The sequence below is a fragment of the Rhipicephalus sanguineus genome, chromosome 11 (genome assembly GCF_013339695.2).
Source record: "Rhipicephalus sanguineus isolate Rsan-2018 chromosome 11, BIME_Rsan_1.4, whole genome shotgun sequence".
In the NCBI taxonomy this organism is placed as follows: domain Eukaryota; kingdom Metazoa; phylum Arthropoda; class Arachnida; order Ixodida; family Ixodidae; genus Rhipicephalus; species Rhipicephalus sanguineus.
Genome location: NC_051186.1, coordinates 47,646,390 through 47,660,643, shown reverse-complemented (window position 1 = coordinate 47,660,643; position 14,254 = coordinate 47,646,390).

Sequence of the window (14,254 nt, the reverse complement as noted above, 5' to 3'; positions counted from 1 at the left end):
AGAGTGGCTTTTTACTGTCTTAGAAAAAGGCGAAAGAGAGATCAAAATACGTTGGACGTTCAAAGAGTCGCCATTTTATCATATTTCTTGCGCGGCTCAGTGATCGACAAAAGAAATAAATGATATCAATAAGATGTCAATAAAATAGCTGACAGAATGACTCATGCATTCGCCTAAGACGACTCGAAGGCGAAAGCCATCGTCTTTTCCTATTAACTCTCATTCGGTTGCATTTATCCCGCCGCCCCCCAAAGCTTTCTGCGCCTAGCGTCGTTTTGTACTGCCCCCGGGATCGGAGGCGTTGCAAGCTTCCTGCACCTCACGTGCCTCCGCAATCGGCCCACCTATGAACAAGCGATGATTTAATGGGGTGACATTACCACGTGACGTGACTATGTGACATCACGACGACGTCACAAATTGTGCAGTCTGTGACTTCAAGGTGACGCCGTGTGGGACATCACTTGATGATGACTTTTCGCATCTCTCGTGTTGACGCCGACGGTCAATTTTCGCGTTTGATGAGGCACCTAAGGTTTTCCTTAACCAAAATAGACCCGTAAGAAAGAAGGTGACAACTCTTACACGCAGTACGGCTTGATATGAGAATAGTTTGTAGCGAATATTTTACGTGAAGCAGAGCGGCACACCAGGTAGCAATTGTTTCTTGAAACCATCGCAGAGCTCAAATAATGACGGTGATAAATTATTGTCCATAGAAGAAAAGTAAACCAAAGGTCAGTATGAGGATAGGGGTAGATAGAAGCAACATTGAAATCGCAACACAGTCGATAATAGCGTAGTGGGGCCTTCGCAACTGTAATTGCAACCGGCACGCCAGGAAAGTTTAACGGCCAAACACGCACAGAAGTTTCCTTCCTCACAGAACGGTCGAGGTGTCCACCGAGAAGCGAAGCATGTCGGGCGAATGAAAAGGCGATGCGAACGGGGCCGGAAACGATATCGCGTTTCATTCCTAAATGCGTAGCATAAAGGGACACTAAGGTGAAACAGTGAATCGGTTTAGATTGATAATTTTCACTATGAATACTCTACAGTCGCTAATTTCGCCATCATAGCTTTCAATAATGGAGGAGAAAGTCGAAGTCAAAATTACACCATTTCCTGCTAAAGGGGACCATGAGGCGATGCGAAGCCGGAGCACTTGCACGATCGCGTTCCGTTGGCGTTCTTTGGGCATGCTACCGACCTCCCGTCGTGGAACGCGAAGAGGAACGCTACGCGCGTCTTGCCTTCCCTCTAGCATGGCCGTTAATTCTCACAGGGCGAGCGGGGAACGCGGTCGGCGGGCGTGCGAGAGGGGGGCAGCGTAGGAGAGGAGAGAGATGGGGAGGGGACGCGCATGCGCTGGTGCTCATCGCGGCGTTGCGCAGGAGAGAATTTCGGCATGTCTAGCCCGCGTTTCAGAGGAAGAGTGGAAAGGGGGAGGGGAGAGGGGAAGGGGATAGGGTGAGTGGAGAGGGGGAAGGTAGAGGTTGAGTGGAGAGGGTATGCGCATGCGCAGTAAGGGTGGTCACGCCGCACACCACCACCACCACCACCGGATTGAACTCCGCCATAAGATACTTCGCATCTAAAATCTGATTTTAATGTTTCGCGCCGAAATCTCCGTACGCGACGTCACGCATTTCGAAAGCGCATTTTTCATATTTTGGTGACATTGGCCCAAAGAAATTTCCTGAAACTTTGTACGTTAAGCCTCTGGCCCACTCAGAGGACAAGGTACGTTATTTTTACAAATTGCGAATGACGTAGGTCTTAGCAGACTCCGTCAAAATCTCTGACGTCATGGTGATTGGTGCGGAAACTTCAAGGTGGCGTCGCCAACCGCTTTTTCCTTTTACGCGTTTTCTCGCTTACCAAGCGTCTTCTGGCGGCAAGCGGGGTGATTTTGGTATTGTGAAGGAGTAATTTACTAAAACGGGAAAAATCGGTTTTCTCTTGACTGTCCCTTTAAGCGTCATTTCATTTTTATCGCTAACGCCAGCGCACTAGACCGTAACCACTTGGTGGTTTATGTGACAACTTGTTTTACCGCATGATGTGAAGTACGATTTTAAGCAAGCGCACTGGCGAATAGTGGATGCAATAGTCAACTACATATGAAGGCGGTAGGAGCCGCGCGGATTTTATTTCTTCATTTTTTACAAGTTCCAAGTTACAAGGTTACAAGATGAATTTTGCTTTCTGTATGATTGTCTGGGGCAGAAATCACACGTCACACACATTCTAGATCACACGTTCTGCATCACCATTATCACAGAACGTGAGTAGATGCGACCTGAGTGCATTGTCTTCGCTAACATCTGCTTAGGCAAGTGTACGTAAGAAGCAAATATATGCCGGTATTTGTAGAAGTGTTTCCATATTCACTAAATTTCAAAGATATTGCGTTAAAAAGGTATGAAGGGCAACGCAGAGGTGTTACCATCACGGTTTGTAAAGTGTGTTTCTTGGGTTTTTTATTAGTTGGAGTAACAAAATTTTGCGGCCTAGCCAGAGCCAGCACGACGGCTTTTCAAGGTTGAATATTTTAGCAACCAGTATGTGGGTTGGTTACGTAGACTTAGTACTCGTAGCATACTATCATAATCCCGGGGCAGAGTGTCGGTTGCCGAATCGAAGGACACGACCTGGTCAGTAAGGTCACTCCTTAACATTTCAAAATGGCCGGCAACATGAAAATTATTTCCTTAGATGATCAAGGGTTCCGCAACACCATAAAGCAAGCCGTAGTTATCAGCGTAGCTCGCGCAGAACATTGCGATGTTTTGTGTTTACAAGAAACTAATTTTTAGATGCGTAGCATCTTATAGCGGAATTGAAACCGGTGGTGGTGGTGGTGTGCGGCGTGACCACGCTTACTGCGCATGCGCATACCCACTCCACACACCTCCTTTCCCCTTCTCCACTTTTCCCTCCCCTTTCCACTTTTCCTCTGAAACGCGGGCTAGACCGCTAGCCATGCCGAAATTTTCTCCTGCGCAACGCCGCAATGAGCGCATGCGCGTCCCCTCCCCCTCTCTCTCCTCTCCTACGATGCCCCCCCCCCCTCTCGTACGCCTTTCGACCGCGTTCCCCGCTCACCCTGTGAGAATTAACGGCCAGGCTAGAGGGAAGACAAGACGCGCGCAGCGTTGCTCTTCGCGTTCCACGACGCGAGGTCGGTAGCATGCCCAACGAACGCCAACGGAACGTGATCGTGCAAGTGCTCCGGCTTCGCATCGCTTCATGGTCCCCTTTAGCGGGAAATGGTGTAATTTTTTACTATTGCCACGTTCGTGCATTCAAACGCGCATTTAACTTGGACTGTTACCTTTAAGGCGAAAGCCTTTAATGATACTCGCGGCGTCCGTCGTCCGTTTGTGCCCCGTAACATGCCCGTAACGGTGCCAGCTGTGGCCTCTTCCCCTCACACTCTATCAGCAATCGTGGGATGGCGCAGCGGCGCATAGCAACAGTTGCGTGTTGCTCTTTCCAACGCGCGTTGCGCAACGCGGCGGCGGCGTCCAGCGGCGGCACGCGCCCGTGCCCCCTCACACTCTCTCATGAATCACGTGATGGCACAACGGCGGCAACACTCCTTCGTCAGACGTCTCGTTGCAGCAGTCAAGTTAGTCGGATGGCTCCCAAGCAGCCCGGTGATGATTCCAGGGCAAGCGATTCGGAGAAGCGCCCCAAGAATGTGGATTCCCCCGATACCATGGCATAGTCAGTCGAATGGCCCCTGCTTTCGCTGAACACACTTTGGAATTTACAGTGTAATTAAATTTTTATTTCTAAGGCCAAAGTGAGGAGTGCTACTGTCGACGTCGTCGTTACCTTTCCTGGATGCTCTAAATTGCTCCCATTTCTTCTAAACGCAAGTCGTTAGCAGAGCTAGTCGAATAACGTATGGATGTGGTCACGTGACTGTTCAATACATTCGAATGCTGCCATTTATTCTGCCCATTGGTAAACCTGCAACTACATTTCAAATTTGCAAATATTTATTCGTTTATCGCAGTTTTTATCTCATATTTGTTCGTTGGAGCCAGCCGACATTATTATGCTCAGTTTTGCCAGGCAAAAGGAAGGCGCCACAATTACCTCTTACACAGAACTCAACATCATACACAATGAAAAATAAGGCAGACAGAGACGCCGTTACAATAACAGCTCATTCCAAGACCAAACTGTACGGACATAATGTTGAACATCCTTCTATGTTGTCCATACTCTATTGTCAACGACGTCCGTAATGTACGTCATGTGGCTCCTGTGAAACACTTGAGCACCTAATTTTAGAGTGCCCCGTATTCGTTATGCAGTGGGCACTGATCATCAAGGAATATGGGCTTATTGGACTTGAGTGCACGACCCTTGACGATTGCCTGTTCCCGGGATGATGCCCTCTCCTTGTTTTGCCGGATCGTTCAATAAAGTTGTTCACTCACTCACTCACAGGGATGATGCGCTGCTCGGCGCCACCAGGCCCATCGAGCCCTGCTAACCTGCATGAACAAAGCCGATGGCGTTGCGTTTATAGATATTTTTCCACGTGACTACTTATTTGTGTCCCCGTCTGTGTTATTTGTGTATCTAAATAATAATAATAATAATAATAATAATAATAATAATAATAATAATAATAATAATAATAATAATAATAATAATAATAATAATAATAATAATAATAATAATAATAATAATAATAATAATAATAATAATAATAATAATAATAATAATAATAATACCTTAAGTATTGTCTGTAGATGCAAAAGCGCTGTGTATAATGCGTAGACAGGACATTTTACAAAAGCTTCTAAAACCTTAGCTCGTGCGGAACAATACCTGTATGTCGAGACTTTCAACTTTTGCTACCCAAAACACATTTCGGAATAGTGCATAAAACTTCAGTTATTATATATGTCCAGAGTGAAAAACAAAAGGATGTACCTCAGCCTTCCTGAAATGTGCAAGTATGCTCTGTGGACACAAGATGAACGAGCTTCACGCAAACAACGTAGCGAATGCGTGTGAGAGTGAATTAACACGTCTGCCCGTTTCGAGCGCGGTTATTTTCCGCAATGTTTACACCTGTGGACAATTCTTCTAAGTGGTGAAAAATGTAAACGAGTGGCTTCATTATTCTTGAAAGCTTTCAATTTCCGTCAATTTATATAAAAAAAAAGAAGTCCAGCGCTAATGTTGTTCTTGTGTAGGTCTTGGCGTCATGCGCTTGTAGCGTCATGTGTAGCGTCATGTGTAGGTCTTGGCGTCATGCATCATGCGGTTAATGCAGCTCAATTACCATGAAACCTGAATATGTTCGTAGCACGGGCAACCCAGCGATTCCCACCGCCTCGTCAATCGCGCGCTTGGCGAGGCGGTGCATCTTCGCCTTTTAAGGAATAGCGATGGCAGCCCCCATTTTGTTTTCATAGCATGCCGCCTCCTTTACTGTAGATAGCTACTACATGGAGCTTTCCTTTACTGTCATAATAGACTGTAGTGCATGCGTGCCTGCTGTAACAGCAGCTGCAATTCAAATCAACTAGCACGTAGCCAGAATGTAAAAGGTAAAAATAGCATGAAATAGACGAGAGGAACGAAGAACCACACAGGGCGAGCGCTCGTCCTGTGTGGTTCTTCGTTCGTCTCGTCTATATCGCGCTGTTTTTACCTTTTACAATGCGTGGCCAACTAGCCCTGCGAAAAACACTTCTACGTAGCCAGAATTTTTTAACACAGGAGGGGGGATGTCAACCACCCTTTATGTATGTTCGTGTGTGTGTTTGTATGCGTGCTTGTATAAATACACATGCGAAATTCATGGTGCGCGAGTTGAACAGGAAACGGGTGCTTTCACGTTCAGTGAATGTCATATTTCTCGGTCACATTTTTCTTTAGTACATTTTTTTTCTCTAAATGGGTAGTAAAGGTCACCTCGACAATGCCACAAATTTGATAATAATAGTGGCTGGGGTTTCACGTCCCGAAACCACGATATGATTATCATATATTCCTTATTGAAAGACTCCGGAAACGTCAACCACCTGGGGTTCCTTAACGTTCACCTATATCTAAGCGCACGGCCCTCTAGCATTTACGCCTGCATCGAAAATGCGGCAGCCGCGGCCGGGATTCGATCCCGCGACCTGCGGGTCAGCAGTCGAGCACCACAACCACTAGTCCACCAAGGTGGGTAATGTCACAACTTTTCTGCCACGGTAAATTAAAGAGTAGTGACTGCGTGTCACGCGATTTCCTTGCGGAAAACGACAAAATGTTCCGAAGTGGCTTGGCGCTTCTTCTTATCGAAGCATGCAACCTCCACAAAGTCTAAACTGTTTCCCTGTAGGTTCCATCAAGAGTTCCATCAAGAGTGTCTTTCCTGTAACCATCTTATAGCTCTCTAATTTTTCATGGAGGAAGTTATTAAACACCCCGATTATCAGCCCACCCATTTTGCCCTATTTCCCTATGACCCATAGCGCCAATCATAATTCATCTGGCTCAGTTGATTGTACGTAATATATTGATTGCAATAAAAGCTTCGGTTCCATAAAAGTGGAACTAACGGGAAGATGTGCAGAAGAAGTGGACGCACAGATATGCCAAGACTTCAAAAGTTCGAGTTATTTTGCCGTTGTAATGCGGCCCGTTGTTCGAACTAGTAATATGGCCAGATTTAACAAATAAGGAAGTAGCGCAGAAATCGAGCTTTGCACAAGCGTTAACATTAATCTGCGAATACTGCGACAGCTATTGCGTCTTAGGAAGCGTTCCAGCTTACTGCTGTCCCAATGTTGCGTTCGTGTTGCGCCCTAAATTGTTAATAATTTGTAGGAACGGCGTTTGTGTGTGCTGGGGTAAGCATCTCACTTGTAGAGAGGCCATGTAGAAAGAAGCGCACGGTTGAGATATGCTCCGCCAGGTGCCGCAACAACCCGGATGCTCACGAGAAAGCCCCCCGCTCTTTGAAAGAATTCATTAAATTGATTTTCATTAATCGTCCTGACAGTTAATGGGCTGAGAGTTAATCAGTAAACTCATGCTCAGATATCATATGCATCGAATATTACTCTTAACCATAACCATTAATCTCTGTTTTTATCAGACTTTTTCTAAACTTTCGGAAAACCGGAAGTAAGTGCTCGACCGGAAGTGCATGGTAGAGAAAGAGGAGCGTAACTGGTTGCTCGTCCCACTAAAGAATATACGGCACCTCCATGTAACGGGAAGTACGCGAGGTTGCATAAAGTTGTGCCTGTTGGGCGGCTTTCCGCTACTTGTACAAGTGTTGTGCAAAGGGTGACACTTCCGTGTGACATTCCGGTGGCCCTCTCGACTCTCCAGCATGACCACTTTGGACAGCCGCACCACCAGCCGCTGCCTGCTCCGGATTCCTACTCTCCTGGCCGATACGCATCCGGTCATCTTTTCTTCTCTGTCCCTGAACTCTTATGCCCCACTCCACTTTCCAAGGCGCTCATTCGTGCTCAGAAAAGAGAAGTTGGAGATAATGATGTATTTTACTTCGTTAATAAATAACTTGTATCTCTCTTCAAGTAATAACGGCAACAGAAATGTATTCTCTGTCTATATATACACAGGGAGCCCCAGCTAACATTCGCCAGAGATAAAAAATACGCCAACGGACTCTATGACGGCTCTACCAAATGGATGTTGCTGACTGCTGCAGCAAGATTAATTAACCGACTTCGAAAGCAACGAAGCTGGACAAAAATTCTAATGAGAAAATTGTAGGTTCCTTTCCAAAAAAAAAAAAAAACTACAGAGTCACCATATATCATGTAATTTCCAGTTTTTCTCTACTTCACCCCACCATAATTTTTTTTTTCATTCTTTATTTACAAAATACTTTACAATATACAAAAGCATTACTGGACCCATAGCCATTGGCTAGTTCCGGGTCCACAGCCAACTTAGGGTATGAAATGCAGCACGCGAGCAAACAGAAACAGAAGACGTGATACATACTAGTAATATTACCATACATAACTCATACACAAATATAAATATAACATCAGTGTTCTATTATCCTTCTCGCACGCGAGCGAACAAAGCAAATACATAACAATGAGTATGACATGCACAACTTAAGCATTGACACGCATAACTTATGCAAGAATGTAAATATAAAGAAGTGTACTCTCATCAACAGTATTTTTCAAAAAGTATTTTCTGACAGCAGACCTGAAGTTGCGGGCTTCTTTTATATGTATGGGCAGAGAATTCCAAATAAGTGCGCCGTTAAATTCCACGAGCCTTTTCCCGTACAAATTATGACATGGAGGCAGATTAAAACACTGATTAGTTGCAGCTCTTGTATTTCGTAGCGGGATCTTAAACAATGTAATTGGAAGCGGATCATTGGTATCGATAATACTATGAATGACCTCAGCAATTTTCAATTCATATAATGCATGCACTGGCAACACATGCAATGAGCTGTACAAGTACGTACTGGATTGAGTACGCGTAGAAGTGATAATTCTTAATGCTTAATGTTTCAGTTTGACAGAGAACATTATTATTAACATTATTATCATGAAATTTCTGGAATACAGCTGAGGCGCCATCATCAGAAATTCAGTACGATTGAGCAACAAAACAGAATGCAGTGCGGAAGAAAAAGCCGGCCAGAATCCTGCTTTCGTAAAGAAAGGAGGCAGTCGGGGAGGGCTCGCGACAGACATCTCTATGGAGCCACCGTGTGGTTCGCGTGCGGACACTGACGTCCAATAACCGACCCTCACTTGATGGGAGCAAAGATGGACGCTGTACTGCACCACTGCATGTCAAGTGAGGGAGCATCAACAGAAAAGGCCGCACTACGATGACACAACCCCGTATAAGTGCGGTCACTCCGCAGTGTCGAACCTAAATATAGAGTTGTCACGCAAATGTGTCCCGCCCCCTCCTGGCCGGGTGTTTTCTTTTTTTTTTTTTTGACCGCGACACTTCGACTGTGTCGCTGAAATGTGAGGGGCAGAATTTTCTTTTTTGGCTGTTCCCCGCCCAGCGCGAGTTCTGCGAGTGGGGAAGAAGTTATGTCACCCTGTCCACTTATATTCGTGCTTACGAGTGCTGTTCCCTAAACAGGAATACGCTGTCGGCAAAATGGGGTTGATTGGACCGACAACTACACTGACGTGGCAACTGTCCACCCACCAGCGGTCTAGCTGTTGTTTCAATCAACCGCAACTTTTGTGCATCTCCATAATCGGCGTCATCACGGACAAGTGCCGAGTAAAAGTACATGCAAGTAGAAAGCTTTCATTAGACGCTGATGTGCGCGTTCTTGTGCTTTGAAATGCGTGCGTAAATGTTCATTTCATTCCCGTAAGTCTTACAATAACGAGTACCTTTCGTTTATTTGTTCCACTTTCTGACGCTCATCGGATGCACCCTCTGTCTGGACAGCATTAGAAGGCGACTTGCGAGGACCCGTGGACTAGGAAAATTTCCGCGAAGTGAGGCAACGTTCCACCGATGCAACGTTCCGTAGACTATGCGCTGTCTACGTAGCTGGCCTATATAGAGCAAACATTTACTGTTAATAGAGTACCTAAATTAAGACAAGTCTATGAAGTCTTGTGCACTCGTCGTGTGCCAGCCCGTGTGCTGTAGCAAGCTCTCTTTTTGGCCCTGTCCAAGAGCCAGATGATCACCTGCAGGCGGCTTCAAACAAATGCCTTCCCAACCTTCTACCCACCTCGTTTCACCTATATTACCTGAATACAGCGACCAACTTTGCAAAATATGTGGCAAGGTCGCCACACTCAATCCTATCATCCGGGATTGTATATCGGACCCCCTTCACCCTCTCTCCTTGCAAGTCCCTCACCGGAAGCTTGGGCCTCGGTGCTATAGAACTCCTACCTGGACACCCAGGCCCTCGTCACAGAAAGAGCTGAGATGTTGCCACCAGGCTAAGCCTGGAGGCCGACTCTCTTTAAGCCTGGTTTCAGATCAAAAGGAAGTTGCTCCTCCTCCTCCACTATCCTCTATTTTCTTCTTCATATTCCTTCCTGACATGTGCGGAGTAGCAAATGGAACGCCTTATGTAAATTATTCCCGACTTTCCTTCGTTTTTAGTTCGGCGTTAACATGTTCCTGAACGGCGCGCTCAAGGTGTGTTTTTGTAGGCTGTCAGATTTCTGTAGTTCGAGCATGCTTCACAATGGTTCACAACGAATAAGTGAAAAAAAAGAGCGGAAATGATTCTTAGGAACTTTCCTAACAGTCTCATGGCGCTGATGGATTGGCGTAACGTAAGCAGACGGGGACGGGGACGTGGGTTGTTCTTTCAGTGCACTCCTGCGCACCACCACTCAACTTCACTCTCTACCATCTTCATGCGCCTTCTATGGGGCCGTTCCAGACGCTGACGAACGCTGGAAAGATTATGAAAGACGCCGCGCCAGAAAATGACGTTCTACAATAAAACGTGACGCTGACGCATCACTTCGACAATTCCCGAATGAGATTCTACGTGGATTTTATCAATAGTGCCCAGTAATGGCTAACTGTTGACTAGCAATATGTCAATTTCGGCGTATTCATGGGATGTGTTGGTCTATACTGGAATAATAATGTTATTATTATCTGTTAGTTCTTAATAATACTGTGTTTAACAAAGAAAACACAAGCCCTTAGAACTCCCCTTCTTTCCTTCTACTGGCTCCTCTTTCATCATTATTCTCAGCCTGTTTTAGTCCCCTGAAGGACGAAGGTCTCTTCCGACGATCGCCAATTTACTTGATCCTGCGCGAGCTGATTCCATTACATCCCTGCGAACTTCTTAATTTCGTCACTCCATCTAACTCTCTGCCTTCCTCGACTGCGTTTCCCATCCCTTGGCATTCTGTTACTCTTACTGTACACCGGTTGTCAGTCCTACGCATTATGTGGCCAACCCAGGCCCATTTCTTTTGCTGGATGTCAACTACGATATCTGATAGCCCTGTTTGTTCCCCGACCCATTCCGCCATCCTCTTATACTGGCTAGTGCTTGCCTAATTGGATAGGGGAGGCTACCTATGGCCAGTGCTGGCTAGTACGCGCTATTCATAGCCAACATTGGCTAACCGGTAAATACTGTTTACTGGCACTGATAATGTTGGCTAGCCGTCATATAGTGCCTGGTATTACTTGCAAACTATTCGCTAACACTAGATAACGCTTATTAACTTCCAGTTGATGCTAAGTAGAGCCAGTCGTTGTTGTCTAGCAGTAGCTAACGTTCGTTAACTATCAGCTACTGTCCCTAAAGTTGAGCAGTCCTAACTATTGTTTACCTACTTGCGTTGTCTTGGCTATCCGAACTTACAGCAGAGTCCTAATAAAACCCATACAGTACTACCACCCCGCATCTATGCCCTACCGCTCCTCGACTCCAAGACGTCAATCCGCATCGTAATGCTCGGCTCAGCGTTAAACAATGCAGCGCAACAATCTCAAGGTCAAACAAAGCTGTTCCTCGCTGACAGGCTTCCCATGACATCGATTCTGGAAGCGCGGGAAACCTGTCGGATTATTCAGCGGAATAGTTACAAACCACATATATCGATCAGAGACGTAACAGTATCGTCCATAGAACGCAGTGGCAAGCGTAGGGTGTTTGCAAGAATATGGCATAGCCATAACCTAATAGTAATCACCAGGGTCATGGCCATGTAGTGCAATACATGGAATACCATGAATTCGGGGAGACAGTGGGTTTAAACGTAGTGGATATACGACGCTGTGGTGCCAACATGGGTCACGATGTGCAGCACGTCCGAGTGATTGTGCCACATAGTTTCGCACTAGAGTTTGATATTCCTGTCGGTGGGACTGCGGGCCTGTTTCATTCATCAGAGATGAATTGTAGGGCTGCATCAAGACGCTGGATTAGCTGTTCAGAAGAAAGCGCAACAATGTCCCACTATTTAACTTTTTCTAGCTACACGTAGAGTGGCTATAGCGCGCTAAGATGCCACGTGATCTGCAAGTTCGAAATGCGGCAAGCTTGCCCACAACCTGGGAGTCGCGAATTAGTAAAATGTCGCCAAGATTTAAAAGGCAAGTCATTAACTGTTTGGCCGCGGTCGCAAAATATATAACAAGTTTTTTTTCTCATATATTGCGTGCTGTTTATCCAAAGATAATCTTGTCGATAATCCAGAAACCTTCACGGTTACGGTTCCTTACTTTTCTCATTTTCAAATATTGTTTTATAATGAAACTATAAAGAAGACAGAACAGTATTAGCGTCTTGAATTGGGCTGGTTGATATATACTGATTTTTTGAACGAAGAAACAGCGCTAGAACAAGAAGACGAGAGGACACGAACACGGCGCTGACGACGGAACAAGAAGGCTGATAATACTGACTAATATTTGCTAAGTGGTGGTGAGTGTATGCTAATGTTGGCTAGTGGTGACTCTTAGTTGATGTCGGCTAGTGTGTGGCAATTTGGTTAGCTGTCGGTGTCTGGCGCCGAATATTGACCAGCTTTCCACTAGATCAGAACGTGTTCTATCAGTGAGAGTTCGGAAGTAGCGGCTAACTTTCGTTGGCTAGAACTAAATACCACTGACTGATGTTTGAGTCGTGGCTAGTGTCCGGGAGCGCAGATAAAGTGTGGTGTTAAAGCTCCATAGCAGCACAAAACTTTCTTTTCGCTGCAACTCCATGCCTGGCGTATAATCGGCACTAATGTTCTGCATAACTGCGCTCCATTCTTGTGGATCACATGACCTCTCAGCCATCGCGGTAAAGTAAAAGAGCCGCCTAATTCCAACGTCTACCAGGCTGCAATCGCAATGTACCAGAGCGTCGCACGCTGTCGCGTAGCTTCTCGCTAATTCACTCTTTCACATTCGGTGATTCAAAGCAGCAGCCGGCATGCCTACGCTGTCTGAAAGAGCATACAGTCCTTCCTCGGACCACCGTTAATTTAGTTACGAATTACAGAGACATCGGGACGGTTTCCCTTTAGCCGAATTTGTCGCTTCTTTAGTTCTCTTTTTCGTTTTCCTTTCTCGGAGAGGGTGCTTTAAGATTACGTCATAATCTGACCACATTGTCCACCTTTTGTAAATTTCGGGAACCAATGCTAGCGATCCCACGACGTTCGGATTTTGGGGCACACACAGTGACAACTACTGAGTGGACAGCGCGTGTATCCAGCGTGTTCTATAACAAGAACAACAGAAGTGTAACCGGAGACCTACGAGCATGCAGGATTACCTCGAATGAGCGAGGCACCTATCGTAAGTTGTGGTCACGTCCCGCGGTGGCGTACAAATCTGGTCACCCACCCGGGTTGTTCCATAAGCACGTCCAGCGTGCCGCAGTGGAAGGGAAAGCCCCGCAATCTCACAAAATGGGGCATTTTCACCCCTCTACCAATACTAGGTAGGAGACCAAAATAAAGAGTCAAGACACAAAATATATCGTTTCAGATAAGCTTCAGAGCTCCGGCTTCATCCGTACGATGTACGTCACGTAGATGACTTAATGAAGTGTATAGGAACCAGAGCTTAATTTCAGTATTATATTTCCTGTTTGCAACGGTCCCAAAGACAAGTGCTAAGGTGTTTTTAGCCTTGAGATGATAATAACCACGAGTGCAGCAACCCATATAAAAAAAAGCAGTTTATATCAAGTGTCCTGTGTTCGACATCTCTTGTAGATTTTGCGTTTCCCGCATCATTTTTCGTTTTCTTTTCCTCGTTTGTGTGCGTGCTGAAGATATGAGAACAGCACTCATCTAGTACGAAAAAAAAAGAAACTTTAGAACTGCCTTAATAAACACATATCATCATTCAACAAAAAAGAAATACAATTGAATGAAGAGAGATCACAGCGCATAAATCAATCTAGCGTTTCTTAGTACACACCGACTGACGTCAAAAAGGGTAAAATTACAATGAGAGAGTAAATGAGTGGTTTCGAAGAAGGAGAACCCCCCCCCCCCCCGCCCCCCCAAAAAAAGAACTAAGTTCCAAAGTTCGAGTACTGTGATGTTCTGACAAACAAAAGCGGTTATTTGATATGGTAATTTCCCGTCTGTTGCAGCTCCGCGCGGGAGAAAAGAAATAGGACGAGCACCGAGTTAATTGCATGAAGCCAAGTGGGCTTCGTGCCATTACAATAAGCAAGCAAGGCTATTTGTGCTACCGCCTGTAGTCTTCGCGTTTTCTCTTTTTTTTCGCTCTGTAGGGGCATCTGCAC